The sequence below is a fragment of the Manis javanica genome, chromosome 7 (assembly GCF_040802235.1).
Source record: "Manis javanica isolate MJ-LG chromosome 7, MJ_LKY, whole genome shotgun sequence".
Taxonomy (NCBI): domain Eukaryota; kingdom Metazoa; phylum Chordata; class Mammalia; order Pholidota; family Manidae; genus Manis; species Manis javanica.
In genome coordinates, this window is record NC_133162.1 from 112,291,167 (window position 1) to 112,315,051 (window position 23,885).

At 35.3% G+C, this 23,885-nt stretch overlaps 1 long non-coding RNA gene across 3 annotated transcripts in view; it reads left to right on the plus strand.

Annotated features, from left to right (window-relative positions):
- The first annotated feature begins 6,740 nt into the window (after positions 1-6,740).
- The window catches only part of LOC140850612 (uncharacterized), a 38,953-nt gene continuing 21,808 nt past the window's right edge, over positions 6,741-23,885 (plus strand). Inside the window, exons 1-5 of one of the 3 annotated variants that reach the window (XR_012133555.1) lie at positions 6,741-7,094; positions 7,890-8,005; positions 8,352-8,482; positions 9,156-9,272; positions 18,351-18,480. This is a non-coding gene — a long non-coding RNA (uncharacterized lncRNA). The remainder of the gene's footprint in view (positions 7,095-7,889; positions 8,006-8,351; positions 8,483-9,155; positions 9,273-18,350; positions 18,481-23,885) is intronic. The other 2 variants (XR_012133557.1, XR_012133556.1) reach the window with 2 other exon arrangements.

A 23,885-nucleotide genomic window follows, 5' to 3' on the forward strand; every position in this document is an offset into this window, starting at 1 on the left:
AATTCAACAACACTTTCACAAAATGATTTTTCTGAATTATTATATAATATCAGTACATGCTAAAATATCAAGTAAGAGGTTTTTGATGCAGACAAGATGGTGGAGAATCTTTGTTCCTTCATCTCTCCTCTAAGGACAATAATACCCTGGAAATGGTACAAGACACAACCAAAAATCCCTCAAAGGTAGTAAGAAGCAGCTCCAGCTGGTTTAGGACAACAGGACTGGACATCCTGTGTCCTCTTACCCAACAGAGGAAGGCTACTTAGACTCAGAGTTTCCCATATCCTAACCATGCCACAGAGGGTGGGGCACACCTCCCAGACAGAAGTGCCCTGACAACATCAGGGGAACCTGACGCCAGCAGAAAGCAGAATCCCCTGGGAGCCCCGCCAGAAATAAGCAGCCAGAGGAGGCACTGTCTTTCCCCACCAGGGCTGAAACTCCCACGGTCCACCAAGAGATACAAACATGGGCAAAGAAAGAGGATACAGCAGGTGGCCTGGTCCAGGAAGCCTCTTAGCTCTCATGTGACTAAGTCTCTCCTGTCCTGCCCAGAATCACCAGAGTGCGCAGGCAGGGCCTTCAGAAAGGGCAAAGTCACCACAAGGAGACTGTTCTGTTGTTGTTGTCCCTGGGGTATCCAGACTTACCCCCTGCTCAGCACAGATGAGAGGGCAGATAGACCTGGGAAAACAGATGAAACTGCAGCAAGTGGCCTCGTCCGGGAAGCCTTTTGATCAGTGGGACCAGATTCTCATTTCCCTGCCAAGCCGCACTGGCAGGTGGATGAAGAGCCCAGCAGCAGCAAGGAGCCCAGTCTAAAAAGCCTTTATACCTGCAGGCCTGAGACCCTCTGGTCCCATAAAGAGGTACCAGTAAGTAATGGCCCTGCAGCTGCCCACGGAGAGATTCTGACAGCCAGGTGTTGGCAAACCCCTCTGCATCCTGAGGCAGTACCAGCAGGGAACAGTTGGAGTCACTGTAGCTCCAGAAAAAAACAAGTGAATCACAATAAGGCCACAAAGTCTCTGATAATTAAACTGATAGTGGAACCATAGCCCATAGGCATAGGCCCAGCCCCCATGCTAAATTTTAACCAGGGTTACTCTTAGCTAAAATTAAAAAATTAAAAAAAAACAGGACCTAGATTTTCCTAACAAAAGGGACAAAATGCCCACAATTCAATTAAAAAAAAAAATCACCCTTCATAGCAAGAACCAAGAAAACACAGGTTGAAGAAGAAAAGACAACTAACTGATGCCAGTACCATGATGACTCAGATGTTGGAATTCGCTGAGAAGACTTTTCGAGCAGCTGTCATAAAAACATTTCAACAGGCAATTACAAAACATCTTGAAACAAATTAAAAAATAGGAAATCTCAGCAAAGAAATAAAAGCTATAAAATGAAACAAATTGAAGTTATATAACTGAAAAATACAATAACAGCAAAAAATTATTGGTGGGACTCATGCATAGAGTGGAGATGGCAGAAGGTAGAATCAGGGAACAATGTCATCATTACCATGTGAAAATAAAGAGAAAATAGGCAGAACAAACAAACAATGAACAGAGACATGGGGCCTGTGTGTTATTTGTAGCACTAGAGCCTCAGAAGAAGAGAAAAAAATTGGTATGGAAAAGTATTTGAAAAAATAATATTGGAAACTTTCCAATTTGGTAAAAGATACACCTGCATATAAGATGTTGAGCAAATCCCATACATGCAAACCCAAAGAAATCCACGTAAAGATATCATAAGTAAACTTCTGAAAACAAAAGAAGAAAAAAACACTGAAGCAGTCAAGATGGGCGGTACATTACCCGCAGGGGACACCAGTTTGGATTAGATTTGATGTCTCATCTCAACTGTAAAGGCCAGAGGGAAGTGGCAAATATTTTCCAAGCATTAAAAGGAAAAAACTGTAGTTATTAATTCTATAATACCTGGTGAGCCTATTTTTCAGGAATAAATGGAAAATAAAGACCTCCTCAACCAAAATAAAACTGTAGTAATTTGTCACTAGAAGATCTACGCTGACTGAAGGAAATCCTTCAAACAGAAAGGAGATAAAAGAAGGAATCATGGACCATCAGGAAAGAAGGAACAATGAAAATAGAAGGAATAGGGATACATACAATAGACTATTCTCTTTTTGTGAGTTTTATAAATCATATATGATAATAGAAACAAAAATTATGACACCATCTGATACTGAAGATGAAGACAATGATATTTAACAGTGGGGCCTACACAGAAGTGAGATGTCTGCACTTCACTCAAAGCGGCGAAATGTTGATACTACTTGCCTGTTATAAGTCACATAGGGATATTATAATACTTGGAGCACCCGCTATGAAGAGCTCATGAAGAGTCCTCTGCCAGGGGAGTCACACAGTAATCACTCATATCCTCGGCAATGTGTTTGATAACACATGTAAAATGGTTTTTACTGGGGAAGCTCTTCAGAGACTCAGTACCCAGAGGTTTTTTACTGGGAACTGATCATGGAGGCTCCTTCTGCCAGGCACAAATCAGAATTCCAGATTCCCAAAAGGAAAGCAGGTATTCAGTTCAGGCCATAGTGTTTGCATAAACAGTTTAGATGCACGGAGGCATTCTTATCAGAGACTAGTGCAAACGGTTGGAAAACCACATTCCCAGAGAGCAAGCAAGGGCCAATCTTAGAAGCTGGGCTTTTGAAGGATAACAACCTCAGGCCTGCTGTGTTCGTTATTCGCTGTAAACAAAACAGAGTTTAGGTCATTTGTTAAATACACCCTTACAATGTCTGTCTTTTGATTGTTGTACATAGAGTATTTACATTTCAGGTAATTATTGATATGTGATAGTTTAAATCTGCCATTTTATTTGCTTTCCATTTGTTTCTTCCAGTTCTCACACCTGGATTTCTCTCTTTGTGCTTTACTATGGGTTAGTATGATTTAGATTCAGGCAGATTTCTTCAAATTTACCTTTTAATCTTTTTAAATTTTGTTTTTAGCTTCCAGGAAACCCCACTGATCTTGTGATGATTTCTCTTTCTTTATTGAAGTATAATTGACCTACAATCTATGGGAACTGATCACAGAGGCTCCTTCTGATCTTTTCACTAGATGTTTCCTAACCTGTTTCCAGAATTATATACTGATTTTAAGCATAAAACACCATGGTTCAACAGTTAGCCACTTAATTAAGTCCTCTCCCCAACTTGTGCAGTTACTATCTGTCAAAAATAGGGGGATGTTACGAAATCATTAGCTACATTATCCATTCTGTATTTCCAACCCTGTCGCCAATTTATACTATGATTAAATGTGATTATTTTTCACTGTATCTTTTTAAATGGATACTTTTTTTCAACTTTCCTCTTTCTCTTTCTCTCTCTTTGAAGATTTTAAGTAGAGTTTTGATTCTGTGTTATTTAGTATTTTCTTTTTTCTGTTTCCTAACCCATTTCCAGAATTATTTTTCTTTTGTTTATCTCGGTCTTTGACTTTCATGTTAGAGTTTATATGGTGGTCATTGGTTAATTGTTCACATTTTAAATGAGACAAAGGAAGGTTGACTTGCAGATGTATTTATTTACATGTTTTTTCATCTGGAGGATGTATCTTCCCTGTGAAGGCCTGATATCTGGTTATTTTGTTGCAGAACCCTTTAGTGTAAGAATGGAATGGGTCACTAATACCTGCTATTTCTGCCCATCATCCCTAATGTGTTGTTTTATTTAAATCAATGAAACCTGATTTTAGATTGCCCAATTCATAGGGTGGAATTGTGGGTAAGCATGGGCAGTCACTCCTATGACCTTGCAGTCAACCCTATTTTTCAGTTTCGCCATATGTTGCCTGGCAGTCAGTTGGCTAGCTCATCAGTTACAACCTCTTTTTGCTTGTCAACTAGATTGGCTTTCTCATGTCATCCATCAACACTGGACCTACGGTTTTATGTTTCCTGGAAATTTTTAATAAAATTTCTCATTTTTTTCATGACCTCCATTTGTTGTGGTTTATACTATCTATTGTCCTGCTATTATTTTAATGATATATCAAGAAAAAGAGGAAATATGTATTTGTATTATCTGCAGTTTTCAAACATAAGTCATCATCAAAATATTTTTGGCATAAAAACATAACTGTTGCACATTCTACCAGTATTCATTTAAAAATCAATAAATATTTTTCTTTTCTCCCAGAAATATAAATTGAAAACTAAAGCCATAATTATATTTGCTAAGCTAACAAGTAATTGAATAATGGATTTCTTCCACCTTACAACTTACGTGATTTTAGCTTTTAGCCTTTCTGATAAAAAATAAGTAAGTTCAATTTCTTCCAAAGTATTCTGAAATCCTTATTAGAAACAGTTTTGTTTATCTAGAGAAGTGTTTTCCCATATGATTTGTTCCTGAGTCAATGCCAGGCACCTAGCATTCGATCAATTAATACTCGTTTGTTTGTAGATGACCACAAATGTAATTTTAATGTGCAGTGATGTGAAGCTTTGTGTTCTGTGAATCTCAGTTGGTTTCCTAACATCATCCCTCCCACCCTAAAATCAATCTCCCTTCCAAATTTTCATAAGTTTCACTGACAGTAGAAGTAAAAGCAGAGTCATTGACTGGAACCACTGACACATTATACGTTTATTTCATTTAGTTCAAGAACCAAAACATCCTAGTCATCTTAACCATGCCAGAAATAGCAAAATATCTTCTGAGTCCTTCAAACTCTTAGCAGCTACAAAACTTTAATTACACACTTTTTTTTTTCTCTGCTTGACACCCCATGTCTCAGTAAGGCCATTTTGTGTAACTCTGTTCCTGATTAGAGGACTGGGCCAAAGGCACTGATGAAAATAATAACGAAGGAAAACAGCTAAAACACATGAGGAAAATATCTCATGGACACTGCACTTTCTGGGAAGGTTTATGTTAAAATATAACATTTATCATTTAGATGTCTACTAGTCAGCTTTAGTTAGCAGTGAAGAAAGAGGGGGATAGGAAACTTTGTGTTAATGCAGCTTGACTTTGAATACCTAAACATTGACATAGTGCCTTTTTCTTCTTTCTCTCCATAGCTCAAAAAAGTGCATAAGGCCTTCCAGAAAAAAAAGAAAAATTAAAGACCTACTTTGAAGCATTAAGCTACTATAATCTTTTAGTTATATCATCATTGTGAAGATTTAACTACCTCAAAGTCAGGCTTACACCAGGGACTGGCTTACTTCCTATGTATGAACTATAGAAAAACAAAATTTGAATTTAATTTTCATTTTGTCTGTAGACTTTCCAGGATGGTGGGAGAAGATTAAGAGTCTAGGTTATTCTAATATTTTTCAAGATTATTCCTAATTATCAACAAAACAATTGAATAAGCAGTTATATTCTTGGTGTTACTTCCATTGTTATATCTAGAAATATTAATTATTGCTCAGGTAATAATTAGGATATAATTTCTTTAATATAAATTATATTTCCTCCAGAGAAGCCAACTACTCTAATAAACAATCCTAAAATATCAGGGGCTTAATAAAATGAAACCTTATTTCTGGTTACTATCACTGTTCAAATCAAGGCTTTGCTCCACAGTGTCATTAGGGAATTCATCTTTTGGTTTTTGTTTTCATTAAAAAAAAATAGATCTTTGAAACTGGTGGAGGGAAAGTAGCTGTTTTGATCATTGGCATCTTTCTTAAAAAGTTTTATTTGCTTATTATTTCTATCGGATAATCTGGCCAGCCAAAATTCTGGCTCCATAACAATATGTCTGTAACTGTAAACAGTATTTTTATTTTCTAGGCTTTATTTCCAATTTTTTCAATCTTTCTGATCCTATAAGAACCATAATTATGCAGAATTAAGAGCTTCTCCTTTTACTCTACAAAAAGGAAGAAGAAACCAGTACTGGGCTGGTTTCATGTGGTTGTGACCTGTGTAGTTGCAGAAATCTCTTTACTCAGAAGGGCACTGGGTTGGGCTCTGCTATTGGCATCTTGAAATCATTAAAAATTTTATCTTGGACGTGTGTTTTAAGTTAAGTCAAAGGCCAGTGGACCATGCACATGTAGGGAGGCTTGATGCACAGTGTGTGTGTGCCCACCTCTTTTCCCTGTAGCTCTGTACCACCCCTGCAGTGTTCTCAGTGCCCAGTGGGCACAGAATTCCCTTTAGCTTTCCCAGGCAAGTGGGTCCAGCCTTTCCTGGGACCTCTGCACCCTTACTGGATCCTCTATTCCTGCTGGCCAGTGAAAGAGAGACATGGTGGAGAGTTGCAAGGTTGGGCTTTGATTTCAGTTAATTTAATCATTTTACTTTAGGGTCCATCTTTCGAAGTGGCACTTGACCAATGTCACTGGGTAGATCTCAGTCCTATAGTCTCAACAGAACCATCTACATAACTGGAGACCCAGTGAAAAATGAAAATGTGAGGATGCTTGTTCAAACATTATTAAGAATTTCATGACCAGCAACAGAGCATTAAACTAGGCACAGGGCTTTTCTAAGTACAGGTTATATGGCCCTATGTTTCATTCCAGGGAAGCTGGGAAATGGGATCCAACTGTGTATCCAGCAGAGAAAGGCAATGTGTTTAATAAGTGTATTAACAAACAAAGGAATGCTGTATCAAATTACTTCAAACTTAGTGGCTTAAATAATATAGATTTATTATTTTGCAGTTATGAAGATCAGAATTCTGAAAGGGGTCTAACTGGGCCAACATCAAGCTGTTGGCAAAGCTGTGTTGCTTTCTGGAGGTTCTAGGGGAAAATCTATTCACTTGTACCTTTTCCAGCTTCTAGAGCCCACACATTGGCTCATGGGCTATTCCTTCATCTTCAAAGACAGCAATTTTTCATCTTTCTTTTGTTTTTTCCCTAGCCACATCTCTTTCTGACCACAGCTGGGAAATATGGTAAGGACCCCAGTGATTTTATTTCCCCACCTGGATAATCCAAGAGAAGCTCATCTCAAGGCCTTTGACTTAATCACATTTGCATGGTCCTTTCTGCATATTAAGTAACATGTGCACAGGTCCAGGGGATTAGCACATGGATCTTGGGGAGCTATTATTCTGCCTACCAAGGTAAGCCTATAGCACTGTTTTCACTACAATTTGCTATATCATGAGATTTAGTATAAAATATTTCTTTCATGAATTCTACCCAAAGAAGTTTAACTTCTGAAAGAAATTAGTCCTAATTAAACAGTGCTGCATCATGGAAATCATGGGCTCTAGTGACAGCTCCAGTGCCTGTTTCCCTTTATACATCCTCCCTAAAATGTTTTCCTTTTCAAGTCATAGGACTGATTTTTAAAGAATGTCTATTAAATCACTCAGCCCTGGATCTCTTTTTCTACCTTTGTTGTGACTAATCTCATTTCGGAAAGGAACACAGCTATTTGAATTACATGAAGATTGAATCACTGAAGTTAAATCGGAGTGGGGGAAAAAGAAGGAAAAAAAATAATTTACCAGTATATATAATAACTCAAGGGGTTAAACTAGTGCCCATAGTTACTTTTCTTAAAATCATCTCTTTTCTTTATGTTGAATGCAGTGGTTTTGAATTCTGATCAGATGCGTCTTGCCAATTCATGCAAAGATCTTTCCTAAAGCAATTTCATTTGGTACTCCCTAAAAGCAAAGGATTATGCTAAACTTTTTCCTCATTTATAATTAGTAGCAGCAAAATTGTTTATTAGATGTTTAGAGGCATGTTCATAAAATGTAGTGTGGCTCAATGGGAGAAAATCACATTTTAATTCTTCCTCAGGCAACTTAGATTTAGTTCAACTATTTCTAAAAGAATGGAAGTCCCACTTGAATGTTCTTTGCTTGATTTCCACTATGCTTCATTTCTTGTTCCTTTATTAATAGGAGGATTTGGAGAAACGATGAGGATTCACATTTGAAAAAGAAACAGAGAAAATGGGAGGAGCAATTCTACACATGTTATTTTCCTTTAACTCACCTCACCTGTGTTGGAAATTAATGTGAGCACACTATAATATAAGATAAATTCACCGAGTACATTGTCTGGTAATGGTTAAAACCTTACCTGTATGAGGAAGAAGAAAGGTACCCCTCAGGTTCAGGTGACCAATTTATCAAGAAATTTGAATAATATCAGGCCAAAAATATTACAATTTTCATTTGTATCCTTGTGTATTAGAATAAGTCACTTATGTACCTTAGTATTAGTCAAATTTCACCAACTTGTGCAATGATAATAAGCAACCCTAATATGTTTTTAATATATAATAACATGAGTTTGGTTTTGCTTGTGTTATATGTCTGTGATTGTTGTGTGCTTTGCTCTACTCCACTGTCACCTTCCAGGAGACAAGCTAAAGCAAGAACCCCACTTGGGATGAACTCTTCTAATGGCAAATGGCAAAGAGCAAGATAATTAGTGGAAACAGAAGCCCTGGAAACATAAGAAGTGGAAGTAAAGCCTCCTCTAAGAATAGGTGTGTACCACTTCTGATTCATTTGATTGGCTGAGTTTAAGTCACGCAGACACTTGGCAATGCAGAGAGGAGGTATGTTTTATCAGCACAGAGGTAATGCAAGTCACACAGCAATGTGCCAAGGTACGTAAACCTCTAATACAAAAGGACAGAGGGAAGCAAATGATTTGGAATCATAATGCAATCAACCACACTTGTTACAGTTCTAGTAGAAAGGAAGCTATTATTTTTCTTTCTCAAACCACTGAGTTCATCAAATTATATCTCCTGTGTTGTCAAAGTTACAGAAATTAAAATAGAAACATTTTGATATTGTAGTGTTTTGGGTAATTACAAATTTAAAGAGAGAGTGTTAACATTCAGAGAAAGTCAGAATATTCATTGTAATACTATAGATACATATATTTTTTTCTTGTAAAGGAGGAAAAGACTTTAATCAGAGAATATTAGTTTCTAACTTCAAGTCTATTCTGTTTTCCTTTAGGAATGGATTATAATTTTATTCCATGTGGCTACGTGCTTAACTAAGTGACTACATTTCTCAGGCTTTCTTACAATTAAGATGGCCTATTAGCCTAAAGTGGGAGTTGACAGATGGCACTTAAGACGGGGACAGAGGGCTAATGTGCATCTTTTCATTACCACTCTCTTCCATTTCTTTCTTTCTGTCTAGAACTTTGACCCGATTGGTGAAAAACTGTACTTATTTTGGACCCTGACCTTGAGAATGGAAGATGAGTGCTAAGAACACTGGAGACACATATTGAAGGTGTTTGCATCTTTGCTGACAGTATGTAGCCTTCCCATCAGTCCTGGAGTGCTTAGTTCTCTACTTGCTTTATGAGAGGGTGATAGCAACTTTAAATTTGTTTGACTCACTATGATTTTCTTACCAGCAGCTATACACAATTACTATATGGTACAAGACATAATTAAGGAATATTGACTAAAACTTGAGAAGGGCCATTTGCAGCATTTCTAATGAAGACTTATGTGGCTGTTTAACTGGAAAATAAGGTGATGCAGAATAAAATGCCAAAGAAAACAAATCAAGATTATGATGTCCAAGGAAGAAGACTGAAATAGGGCTAGTCTTCAACCAAATAAGTAAGAGTAAGGAAATCAGATTTTATTTAGTAAGATCATGACTGCACAAAACTTAAACATTTAGCTATAATAATAGATACAGATATACGTCTTTGAGTATATACAGTTATACACAAATTCACATACTTAAATACAAATATCATGTTTTTGTGTATAGGTAATATCAAGTCAAAAAGACTTCTCAGTGATACTTAAACTAGGAGAGTACAGAACCATGAGTTCTTAGTTAGGTAGATCGGTATAATTTATATTCTCTCTTATGGGCCCCTTGGCAACAATGACAGCCACTTGCTTTGCTTCTCCAGACTTCTTAACAATAGCTACTGACTCCCAAACTGTGAGAACTGTTCAAACAGTTCTACTGGGCATAGGATTTGTGAACACACAAGCCACCTAGTTGTTTTTTTTTTTAATCTATCATTTGAATTTCTTTTCCCTCTGTTAGTTTCTGTTACATGTATGACCAGAAAAAAATATATAATAATGGAACTTCTCACTTAATTCTGCAGCATCTCTGTTCCAAGTTACCAGTATCTTTTCCATACAGTGGGTTAAGCAAGCAGAACGTGGTATTTCTTAGTTCCGTGTTTGCCCTGATATTGCCCTCCCTCATTTATTCATCATCATTACTTGAAGACAGCAAAGATAAGAGGCCTCTTAGCTGCTGATAGTTTTTACTTTTGTAATCTGTCAGAGCAGCTATCTGTAATTTGATATGGAATGAGAAAAAGAGAAAGAAAGAAATATTCTCAAATGGTTATGTCAGCATGTATCATTAACACACACAGGGATGATTTAACCTAAAGCAGGTGTAGTCAGCACATACACTGATAGGTACACATAGGATGCAGACAACCAAATGATTATACAAACAAAGCACAGATTTTTATTATAATTGCAGGCACAGAGGATTCATGGTAAATCTCTGCTTTAGTTGCTAAAGTCAGAGAAAGAGTTCAAAGTTGCCAAGGAAGAATTGAGAATATTTAACTTGTTGAAGTAAAGACAGTATTATCATTGTATGTGAATTAGAACTTAAAGAAGGAGGAGGAAGGGGAGAAAGTGTGTGTAAAGTTTCATTTTAAGCAGAAAGGTCAAACCAAACAAATGTTGGACAGGAGCAAGGGGTATAATACAGAATAAGGAAAGAGCTAGACATTAGCAGCTGGCTGCAGACCTACAGAACAGCATGTTTTGGCCATATGAATATTTGCATCAGTTTCTATTAGCTGGAATTAGAACTTCACACTTAGGTATTTCAAAGGGGATGTGAACTAACACAGCACTTGAAAAGCATTCATATCCTGGTTATGTGGAGATGTAACATCATGTTTTAGGTAACATCTTGTTCTTTTGTGGCATTTATTCTGAATAACTAAATGTATGATATTTTTGTATAATTGTCAAACAGTAGCAGATTAAAAAATTTTAAATCATTCTTAAAATGAATGTCTTGTCAATTAGTCAATGAAATGTTTTAAAAGCTTTTAATATACAGAAGCCAATGCTTTTTTTTTTGCTTGCATTCCTTTTTCTCCTAGGGAAAGTGGAGTAATTACAATTTCTTTTCTGCTTCAGAATCTACCTCTTAGAAGTGTATCAACTGCATTCAGATTCTTTCAGTAAAATGTGTCCATTTAAAGTTATTTCCTGTATTTACCTTGCTGATGCTACTTAGTGCAGAATAGCTAGCTATCTTGTGAAAATACAAGTGTCCATAGTAGACTCCCTATTTCCTTTCAGAAGTGATTCCAAGCCTGATAAAGAAAGAAAACGATAAAGGCAGCAAAGCACTTGTCATTTCTTTGCAAGTGCTGTGCTTGCTTCTTTCAAGAATTTCAGAAAGGACTGAAATATATATTATTTGATATATTTTACTGTCTCTTAGAGTACATTTGGTTTTGTGTATTTTAAACAGAGAGACAGAAATGACTTGACAAACAATATCCATCAAAACAACTTGGAAACCACTTATGATGTTGGTCTTTATATGAAGACAAGATAGTTTTTCCATCCAAGTAGTTTTGAGTGCTTCTGTTCAAAGTACATGGAAGGAAGGAGTTGAGGAGGGTGGTAAAGCAAAGTAGAAAGGTTTAAGTTGGAAATATGATTTCAAATACAGATACTGCCTTTCAAAACACATACCCCAGCTAGTGCACTCCTCTTTGATGGTAATGGATGTTACATCTGGTCTGGAATTAAAGCACTGTTGAAAAGCTCTATTGCCTAAATATGAAATTCTGTTTGAAAGAACAAACTTACAGATGTTCTAATTGATTCAGTGTCTTGCCTGAAGGAGATAGTCAATTTATGTACACGGGATTGCTTTATTACCCTTCAAAAGAGTAACTAGGACTTTACATTTTCAAATATCAGTGGATCAGCGTTAAAATACACCACAGCAAATAACACTTATTAACAAGGGAAGAAACGAACAGATATTGTCTCTGTAGAATAACGGAAAGGTTCAGGAAATTGGTAGAGAAGCATCCAATTTGAAATTTGGCCAGACAACAGTGCCTTACACCCACCCACATTCTCCTCTGGCAATATGTTCTATGCTGTTTTTCATGGCTGGGAATGACTGTAACATTATTTTTGTAGCTAAATGATGAGAAAAAGATTGTTGAGACAAGGCTCTGAATTCTAATCCCAATTTCTCTATTTTTTGAAGATATCTCATGTCTTAACATTAACCTATTCTGTGGAGGTCTGAGGAACTGAAGTCATATAATATAATGATTAAATTCTCTGCCGAAGTCCAGTAAAATAGAATGACTAATCCATATGTAGGAGTGATTATGTCTCATAAGAAGAAGACGTGGGATCAGAGTTAGAGGGGATAAGGAAGTGAAAGGAACACAGTTCTGCAGCCTTGAATCAGAGTAGAGATGAAAAGCAAACCACTATGGTCTCTACAACCATCACACAAAGCCAGAGGAGCCTCCCGAACAATTCTGTTTTCAGTTGCTGCAGTTTATCTCAGTCTGTTCTCTGGCCTAGATCAGCTGCCTGCCTGGACACAGCAGGTTTCCACATTTTCAGGTTACATCACTACCCAACTTTTGACCATGAGCAGCATGCTAAATGGCAAGGTAGGGTGATGGCTACTCAGTCACCCACCTGATGGACAAAATGAATTTCATTGCAAGAGTAAGTGTGGTTAATTCTTGCATACTGAGAAAATCACATTTTAAATGCCTTGCCTGGGGGCCATTCATAGCTAATTTGAGAATAAGCACCTTTTTCTAAGGCTGAAGGTTTAAATGAATTTTAAGAGTATACAGCTAACTTACAGCACTGATAGATACTGCTTTGCACAAACCAGAAGTATTCTAGTTTTATATCATTTTCCAATTTGCCTCTACTTACCTCTCTTAACAAAGAAAAAACACAATTTATTGGGGGAGGGGGTAGGAAAAAGGAAGAGACAAGAGTGAAGGAATAATGAAGTTATTCCAGCAGTTTGTCCAAGAAAAGATTACCTGATATCTTTTGCTTCATATTTTTAATGGACATTTTTAAGTATTTTAATTGAACTCACAATGGCATAAGGTAGTATTAATCATTCTCTTTCTCTTGAAATTCTCTTTTCCAGTGGTTTTCATGAACAATATACTCTTCTGACCTACCACAATCTTCACCTTTTTGACCCATCCATGTTCATCTTTACTATTTTCTCCTCCTCTTTTTAGATTTTAGATATTTGAAGTTCTCAAGATTTGGTGCTATTTCTCATTTTTTCACTATGTTCTAAATTTATTTGTCCCAGAGCTCATTTCTGAGTTCTACCCTCTTATCACATTCTTTTTACATAATGACTGCATTTGGACATTTCAAAGACAATGTTATTTCATCATTTCCTAAGTGGAACTCATTTTTTCCCTTAAATATTTTGCCCTCCTCTAGCATTCTCTGTTTTAGTAAATAGGAACACCATCCATCAAGATAAACAAATTAGAAATTCAGAGATATCAACTATTTCTTCTTTTTTTTTAATCCCTCCATACCAGATAAATGTTCATGTTTTGCATTTATATTTTCTAAATATGTGTTTCATCCCTAACATCACTATTCTGGTAAAGGCTCTATCTCACCTAGACTACTAGAATAGATTCCATCTCACCTTTCCCCTTCCCATCTTGACCACCTTGAATCTGTCCTCACATTTGGGTCAAGTGATATATTTTAAATGTGAACATACTCGTATTATTCCCCTGCTAAGTTTCTTCCAAAGATGGCCCATTGTGCTTGAGAAAAGTGTGCATTCAAAATTCAACCCCTGACTGTCTCTCTAGGTAATTTATATCATTCATTACCTCTTGTTCTGTATGTCATCTATATATGGTTTCTTTAAATCTAAAAATTCCACTTTGATTTCCCATTCATGCTTTTACACCAGCTCTGCCCTGAAACAAGACCACCTTATGTAAATTACCTCTTTCTCTTTCATCACCTCAGCTCCATCATCTCTCCCTGAGGTGACCTAGCCAATTGCACCGTCTATAAAGAACTCCATTATAACATCTCATAAATCATAGTTGTTTACTTGTTATCACTATTGTTATAACATCATTACACATGTTTGCCTTCATTTAGGTGCTGAGCTCAATAGGGTAAATTCATATCTATTTGCATTCACCTGAATGATAATCCAGTGCCTGAAATATACATATTACATACCCAAAAATGTTCTTAAAAGTCTATAGGAAAGACCTGGTTTATTTGTATATCATCAAGCTGAATCACATAAACATAGTTGCTCCACATTATCTTTCTCCCATTTTCTACAGCTTAATTTAAATAGCATTTTCTTCCAATGTTGCCTCAATACCTTTTATGATCTTTGAGGGTGCACAGCACAAAGTTAAGAATATGTTTTCTAAAGAAGGCTGCATGTTTCAAATGACTTGTGTACTTTTCTAGTTTTGAGATATTTTATAATCTACTTAAATACTCTGTATTTCAGTTCCTTCATCTGCAAAAATGGGGATTAATAATTTAATTTATAAGATTATGTGAGTATTAAATAGAACTGTCCACGTAAAGCTCTTAGAACAGCACATAATACATGCTTAATAAATATTAGCAAATGCTCTCAATCAGATTTGTCATGCATTGGACAAATTGCAATATTTCCAGAATCTCTTGCCTGGTCTTAGTGTATCTCCATATCAATAGGTGTTTCCAAGGGGTGGAGACAAATAGTCCATCTCCATATCAACAGGTGATTGCAAAGAGGAGGGAGGGCATATCTGGACCAGAGAGGTTGAGTGAGATCCCTTTTGCAGCCAGGTTGTGAGAGACACAGGCTAGCAGAAATGGATGACTTCTTGTAAGCAATAAAGGGGTTTCTCCCACTTTACTTCTCCCTTTGACTGATTTCAACTTCAAAGGTAATTTGCCCTGGTCTGGGAACATATTTTCCCCCTGGAGTTACAGATATACAGGGCAATACTGGGTGAAGATGCTCCGTTTGTGAGCAATTAGTCACTGCAAAGAGTTCAGTAGTGGAAATTTGGAATTTGTTCAAAAAACTGATTTGCAAAACTATTTATCTTTCCTCAGTAATATAGTTTTCATAAACTCTAAGGGGAATACAGGAAAAAAATAAAGTCATCCCAGATCTTTAGGCACTTCTAAAGAGAAAAATGACAAAATACTGAACAGCAATACATCTTAGGTATAAATGCTTAAAGTCTATGCAGATGTTTATAGTTCTAGCCATACTTTGAGTGTTAACTTACAGTAAAAACTGCTTAATTGGTTTCTATAAAGAGGATACTTATTCTAGATTGTATATTTAATTAGGATATATCTTTTGATAATGATTATTATAGTAATAGAATTTTCTAGTTCACATCAATATGTTTCTGGAAAAACTATTACAAAGTCTAGAGATAACCAGAATAAGCAATTTATATAACAGTTGAATTGTAATAAAAGATAAAAGATATTTTGCATCTTTTTATCTGATAGCTCTGAAAATTATTCACTCTTAACAATTATCTTGATTTTCCTTTTGAATTAGTTATCATATTTAGTTTGCTCTTGCAAAGAATTATCCACTGCAAACTAAAAATAGAGATTATAGGAAAATACTTAGCAGTTTCCTTGTCTAATTTTAAAAGGAACATAAATCTACTGCAGTCATCAGTTAGTTGTACAATTTTCCTTTATCTCTTTAAGCAGAATTATAGCTGGAAGGCAGCCTCAAATGTCTTTCCTACAGGCAGAGATGATATAAAAAATAAAAGAGTATATGAACATTCTCACTGACAGCATTCCGGAGATTTTTGTCTCATCCCAAGTATACTGTTAGGCACCAGAAAGTTATTATTTTAAACAAGGATATAAGCAAGAATTTAAATAATCTCAAACTGTGGAAATATTTTGAATGCTAAAATAGTATTTTTAATTCATGTACATAATATGCAATAATTCTTAATAAATTGATATGGATGCCCAAATTATGTATAAAAAGAGTCAACTTTATGACTAAATATGTGTAATGCACATGCAAATTTTAAAAGTGATGCAATATTTTTCTAGCATTTAAAAAATATTTAAAAGAATTATAATACTCTATGTAGAAGATGATATTAGTAAATATGTATTAACAATTTCAGTTCATATACATAATACAACTTACTAGAGGACAGTTTGAAAATATATATTCAAAGCTTTCAAATGTGAATATGTTTTTACCCCAATTTTTCCCTTCTTCAAAATCATATTCAATATTTTTGCTAGTAGAAATCTTTGTATATGAAGATTCATTTTTCAATCAAATTTTTGTTACACAACAGTTTCAGTTATTTGTTTTTGTTTTTTAAGTTACAAAGATAGATAGATTTCCCATATATCCACACCCAGTTTTCCCATTATTCATTAATGAACCAATATTGGTACCTCATGGTTAGCTAAAGTCCATACTTGATTCAGATATCTTGAGTTTTTATCTACTGTCTCTTTCCTACTCCAAAATCCCTTCCAAACTACCATATTACATTTAGTCATTGTGTCTCCTTAGGCTGTTTCTTGGCTGTGGGTTTCTCAGACTTACCTTGTTCCTATGATCTTCACAGTTTTGAGGAGGACTGTTCAAGTATTTACCTGATTTTTCATGATTAGACTACAGTTGTGTGTTTTTGAGAAAGACCACAGAGGTAAAGTTCCATTTTCATCACAAGGGTATATATACTGTCAGCACAACTTCTCACTATCCATGTTAAATTTGATAACCTGGATGAGGAAGTTTTGGTCAGATTTCTCTACTGTAACACTTTTTACTCTTTACATACTATATTCTTTGGAAGAAAGTCACTGTGTGCAGCTTCAAAGGCAGTGTATCTACGTAAGTTCTTTGGAATTCTTCTGCAGAGGAAGAATCATCTACTTTTCTCCATTTATTTTTTCAGTAATTAACATCAGTATGGACTTATGAGAGTTTCAATATCATTTATAATGACACAGTTTTGAAAATACTTTTAATGTCCATCCTTAGCAATTGGCTAATGTATGACATTTCATGCAATGGATTAATATGTAACATATTATATGTCAATATCAACATACATATTGACATGGAAATATGTCCATAACCAAAAAGGCAAGATATTTATTCTTAGTTCATCAGTATTTTGGCAAATAAGTAAATAAATAAATTAAATAGTAAAAATGAGTATGTATATATATGAATATAATACTTTCTAAAAAGTCTGAGTTTTAAATATAAAATAAAAATGTTGCGATTGATTTTATCTACATATTTTGGAAGTGATTTTTCACTTCCTATATTACATAGTTCTAAATATTTGTGTTTGAATACTTTTTATACTGAATACATATTAGTTTCATTTGTTTGTTTTTTTGTGCTTAAACTTTTTTCCATGTTGAATTTTGTTTTTAAATAAGCATCATTATGATCAGTTTTGTTTTTTTCTGTACATAATATATAAATAATGAAAATCTGCTCATTCCAGGTCTCTTTAAATGAATCTGCCACCCATGGAATAGAAACAACTATTATTTGTTACATTAATGAGTGTTACGTTCTCTACATGTATCCACCAGCTTCACGATATGAAAACCTGTGCAAGTTTATCATCCTCCTCCTCAACATCTCATTACATAGATGAAGTTCCCGAGACTTCTAGAACTTATGATGAGTCCCATAGGTAGAAAAGAGCCAATTTTTAAACAGACATGTTTAATCTAGTGTTTGTGTTCTTAATCATTTTGTTACACGTGGGAACATTGCTATGAGACTGCTCTCCACTCATCTATTCAAAAGCACTGCTTTCTCTTATTCACCTCCTCCCTGGCCTTTCAATTCCTTGGCTTTAAGTCTTTTGTCAAAATATTCCTCATGAATCCTTCGTTATTTGATAACTCATCCAAGTGAGTCCTTATTGTTTTTTCCCTTCATTTTCAAATGTATTCATGAGGATATACTGACTTCTGATTTCACACACCCGTAGTTATGAGTTGGGTAATATCTCTAGAAAGTTTGGGCAAAACCAAGCCCATATCATAAGTCATATTTATAAAAATAGTGTCTCTTGCATTAGTTAGTTATATTTCTGATGCATGTGGAGTTTTCATTAGCTTTTAATATTGATTTCATGGAAAGAGAAGCCATATACTCCCCCTTTCAGGACAAACATAATTTTTAAAAATGAGTTACCTTTCAAAAAAGAATTCTGTTTTAATTAAAGGCCAACTATTAAGTAACTACTCTTTTCTTTTCTTTCACCAGGTTCAGCAAATTTTCTGTACATCTGAGTATTTTAAACACATTGTGATTACAGACCTTGACACCTGGTGCAGTTGGACAAAGAGCAGAAGTCTTAATTGAGGTTGCTTTTATAATACTCTCCTCTATGTCAGTGAGTTTTTATATTCATTTATTTTGACACTTGGGGTCCTAAGAGATATGTATCTCATTAATATTTAAAGACTGTATTTATCTCATTTTTTGAATATGAGTTTTAAATTTAACTTTAAATGTTCTTCAGTGGTCATGACAAGTTTTAGGTAATTGCATTAAGTCATAAAACATGGCTACTGCAGAAGATAGTGAAATTTCAAGATTAAAAACTGCTGTTAGTTTCTTAAAATGTAAATGAGTTCATAAAGAAATCACTAGCTGTTTTTAAAGGCTATCTGCTCCTTTTGGTGCCCTTTTTTTCTCTCTCCATCACAATAACTCAATGTTATACAGTTTACAAGTTATATAACATGAAACTCAAGGTTATGTCTAATACTTAGAAATTCATTGATATTCCTAACTACAGAGATTATAAAAAATCTTGTATTAACAAAAAATAATACCTTCTGTGATGGTTTTGCTATCATTTTATTCTGAATAAACTCCATTCTTCTGGTTGTCAATGCCTTAAGGAGAATGGGAATATCTTAGGTAATTGTTTCTATTATTGATTTACTGTTTATAATAAATGTGCCTGTTTGTGTCAACCAATCACCTTCCTTAGATTGTGCCTTCAGTGTAGACATATGATATTTTTCAATACTTCGTGAAGATGTTCTTTGAAAAGTGTTTTTTGTGAACAATAAAGGCTAACAATTAGGCAATGTTCAGCTTAATCACATTCAAAGTTCCCATCAGTTAAGGAAATCTAAATGTGTATTAAATTTGGGAATGCAATCTTTATAAATCATGCTTAACTTAATAAAGACATCTAATAACACAAAACAAATAAAAACAAACACAAGCCATGAGTCTTTTAGGACATATGCATAATAACACTGAAATTACACCAATTATCTCTTCAAATTATGTCCCAAAATTGGCAGAATCCAAACTTCCATGAGGAGGCAAGAGGCAGGTTAACTGTACATTTAACATTATATAGAAAGCATATTCATAAGCTGGTAAGGTGCAAAATGTGTAAGTAGCACATCTGAAGGCATTTAGTCAACTGTGTCAAATGATAAGCTACTGTGTTTCAGTTGGTGTTAAATGATAAGCTACTAAGCTAAGAATTTTGGTATTCATCTCATTTAACCCTCTAAAGGTGGTAACTACTGTCATCTGCATTTTACAAATGAGAAAACTGGAGCCAAAAATCATTCTGTGTAAAAGAAATGGATAAAAGCATTAAAGAACAGATCCAGGCAGATAACATCAAGAAAAGGATCTTGGAGAAAGATTTCTAAACTGTTAGGAAAGGAAATATTCTTTTATTCTTTTATTTTTTTCTTTTTCAAATGTAAGAGACTTTACTGTCAGAAATGTACACAGGTAGGAAGAAGCAGTTACTATTCAAAAACAATTCTTCCAAGAGGTAAAGATCGCAAGTCTCTAGGAAGTCTCCCCAAAAGTTGGTTATGTGATTCTGCCTCCAGCCTAAGACCACATGCAGCCACAAAATGTTTCAAAACAAATGAATCACATCAAGTGAGAAATCTCATTGATAATAATATTTTTAATGCTCCAAAGCATGTCACTTTGGGCCCCTTCCTTTGCACCCACTGTCACATAATTACTCTACAAATTTTTCTATTTGTGCTGTTACTTCAGGAAATGAAAATAAATGAAGTGGAAATACATAGATGGCTCTGGTTAGTGAAGAGGTCAAATGAACTCCTGGCTCTGTCCTTTGCAGCCACAGAAGTCAATGGCTTCCGCATCAAATAATTAGGCTAAAGATATCTGTATCACAACAAGTGAAAATACTTGATTCTTTGGGGCTTCTAGGACCAACAGGAAAGAAATATAAATATCATTTTCATCAATGATTGTTCTCCTATTTTTAATAATCAATTTAGGAGAGCTACGGAAGAGGTGATAGGTTTGGTTAAGATAAACATATCTTTTAAAAGTGAATGTAGTTTTTCTAAGAGTTACCATGTTTAGGATTGTCAGATTTAGCAAATAAAACTACAGGATACCCAGCCAAATTAGAATTACAGATAAAGAATTAATTTTTTTTAATATAAGTATGCTCAAAATATCACATGATACATACTTACATTTTTAAAAATATGTTGTTTATCTGAAATTCAAATCACCTATATTTCATTTGCCATCCCTCCTAGAAAATGTATCAACTAGAAGGCGTTTGGGAATATGGAAAATAAGATGATAGTTCAGTAACTCTTCAGGAAGAAGAATGGATGTATCAAAATAAAGGTCTAATATATTAGCCCATGGGTTAACATTTGTCTGGGCCAAAGTACATTAAGCATGAAAGAAATGACAGTTCCCTGAAATAAAGGCGAGGTGGCTACTCTCTTTCCAGTTCTGTGGAGGAAAATGCAGTGCTTTCTGTAAATGATGCTGCCATATTTGCTGAAGATGCAAAGACACATATATCACATCCATTTCCTCTTCTGGGTTTTCTGACCTTTATTACTGAGAGTCATTTACATTTTATAGCATTGACAGATGAGAAAATGAATTCAAAGGGCACATTTAAAAAAAATTAAATGAACCTAGTAGCTTTAGACATTTAAACTAATAAGAATGGAGTTCAAAACATCACCCCAGCTAGAAATGAATGACAAGTGTTATTCAGCCTCATGCTTATTAACATATACTTACTTCCTACATTTAAGAGCAACACCCTACCCTCCCATCGCCATTTTCTCATTGGTAAACTGCTGAGCAGTATAGAAAGAACATCGGAGCTCTGTACAGTCCCTGAAATTTTTGGGCTTCTCTGAAACATTTGCAATCACATGTACCAGACACCAAGGTGGCTTGTTACAATAACCTATACAGAGAACTCAGATATCATGAGAAAGCATTTCACTACCAGTCTGGGGAAAAAGGTGCCAAATGGGAACTAAGTTTCCCTGAATCCCCAGGCGCATGGATTAGTTACCTGTGTCTCCTCTAGCAAAGGCTTCAGAAGACCTGTATCCTTCAGATTGTGATTTTAACAATTGAGTCATCTTCCATCCTGTTTTTAGGGTGTACTTTTGTTTATAAATGGTATTAATGCTTTGGTGTTGTATTCAGACCCATACAAAAATGCCCTGACAGTTCTCTCACGTTCATCATAAGCAAAAGTTGAAAAAATTTTACCTTTGAATATCTTTTTGTTTTTTCCCCTTACTGTGGACCTCATATTTATATACGGATAGTGACAGGTGGATGGGTAGATAGATGATAGATAGACAGACAGACAGATAGATAGATGATAGATAGATAGATAGATAGATAGATAGATAGATAGATAGATAGATGATAGATAGACAGATAGACACATATACAAAGAAAGTCTATGCCACGGAATTGTCCCAGATTTGCAGAGCTCTTACTCTGCCATACGAATCATTTTCAGTGATTTTGCTAAACCTCTAAGATGAGGTGGCCCCTAATGCCATCTTAGAAATACACACCCCCTTTGAGGATCCAGAGCACACATTTGTAAATTTTTCACATTTTCGTCACATTTTTGTTTGCCTTCTTTGGTTGGTGTTTGCCTCATGAGCTACAAATTTCTAGCAAGAGTGCAAAGCCTCCCCTGGTTGCTGTAGATGCTCAAGGAATAATTAATCATCAAATGAAACTGCATCAGTTAGCAGGAAGTCAGCCACCCGGCATCAACTGCTGTCATGTGCTGGCTGGAGATGAAAATAACTGGCTGACATGAAATCAGTTAATTCCTAATGAAATGAGGAATTTCTCCCAAAGAAAAAAGTTATGCTGCTGGAATCATTAAATAATAATAATAATAATAATAATAGTAAAGGGAATAGGAGAAAATCTTAACTTCAGCATTTTTTCCACCTTCTCTACAAGCGAGTTGATAAAAAGCCACATACCTGTCACTCATAAATGCACTTTCAGACTATTTCACTTTCTCAACTTCCTTGGTGCTCTTTTGGCAGTTTTATTCTTTTTTTTCTCCCAACTGTAGCACCTTACTGGGCGATAGCAGTTTTGAGCTAGTCTTTCTTCCTGAGATATTGATAATTTCCACCTATTGCACCTGTAGTGCGTATGACTAGGAAAGGAAAATTGTGATGTGTCATCATCTTGTCTTTAAGCCATTTCATTTGCAAAATTCTCTTGGTGCATAACTTACTATGATATTAAGTCAGACAACCTGATTACCATATTACAACCTGACAAATCTTAAAATATTATAAATCACCAGGAGGGAGATAAATAAAGGATACATATGTTTGCTAGTATGTGTGCAGATCAGGGAAGAGGGAGAAGAAGGCAAATATAGAGAAATACAAAGGTGAGAAGTTGTGTTCCTTGAATAAAGTTGGCCTATTGGAGTAGCTCTGCTGAAGCATTACAAGGTGCTGGATACAAAAGAGCCAAGCAAAGAAGACTGAAATCAGATGCACCTTTTTATCCTATTACCAGAAAATGTGGAAAAACAGAGGCAGAGATATTGTTACAAGTGTATTGAAGAGTATTGTCTGAAAAACTGTATCATTCCAAAACTCTTGACGCTTTCAAAAGCATCTTTGGTTGTCCGTTGTACGGGTCACATCATGTTGCTTGATTTTCAGTCTCACAGATAGATTTTAATTTCCATTCAGGATAAAGGAAGAACAAACTCCGTATGAGCTCTTCAGAGTCGTGTTCTTTGATTTGTTTCTTCATCTCCCCCTTCCAACACCCTCTCCCGGTCATTCTTCTCTTTCATGTTGACTTGACTGACGTGTCTTATCTACGAGAAGCCCAAAGGCTGTGGCTCTGAGATCCTTGACGACCCCTCGGCTTGTTGCTTCACTCTCTATCAATTCTGGGTTTTAGTTGAAATTCTTTTTCTTTTACACTTTTTGCTCACAGCCTAGGCTAATACATGTGGAAAAGCTTAAATGTGAGATTTCTCATTCAACTTTTAAATTAAACTCAAAGCTTTGTGAAAGTCATTTGAAAATGTGTTCTGCATTGTCCCCCATGACAAAATATTAACCAAGCCAGAAAGATAGATGAGAAAACAATGAGGAACACAGGCGATTTTCTATGGAAATGTGTAAAGAGCAATCTTTCCCTTTCTTTCTCTCAGAGTATCTATTTTTAGTCTTAACTTTCACATATTATTTTCCTTCAGTTAATGCCAGAAGATATTTTTGTATTTAGGGTATACTCATATCTTTAAGAATAAAACAATCATCTTACTGAAGCAAGGTTTCAGAAGAGATTAGTGTATAGCTGAGGGACTTCTAGTGCACGCACACAGTTGTACCACCATCACAGCAATCTTAGGACATTTCACCATCCTCAAAAGAAACTCTATTCTCTTCAGCTATTATACTCCAAGCTTCCCTACCTCCACTCCCACCCCTAGGCAACCAT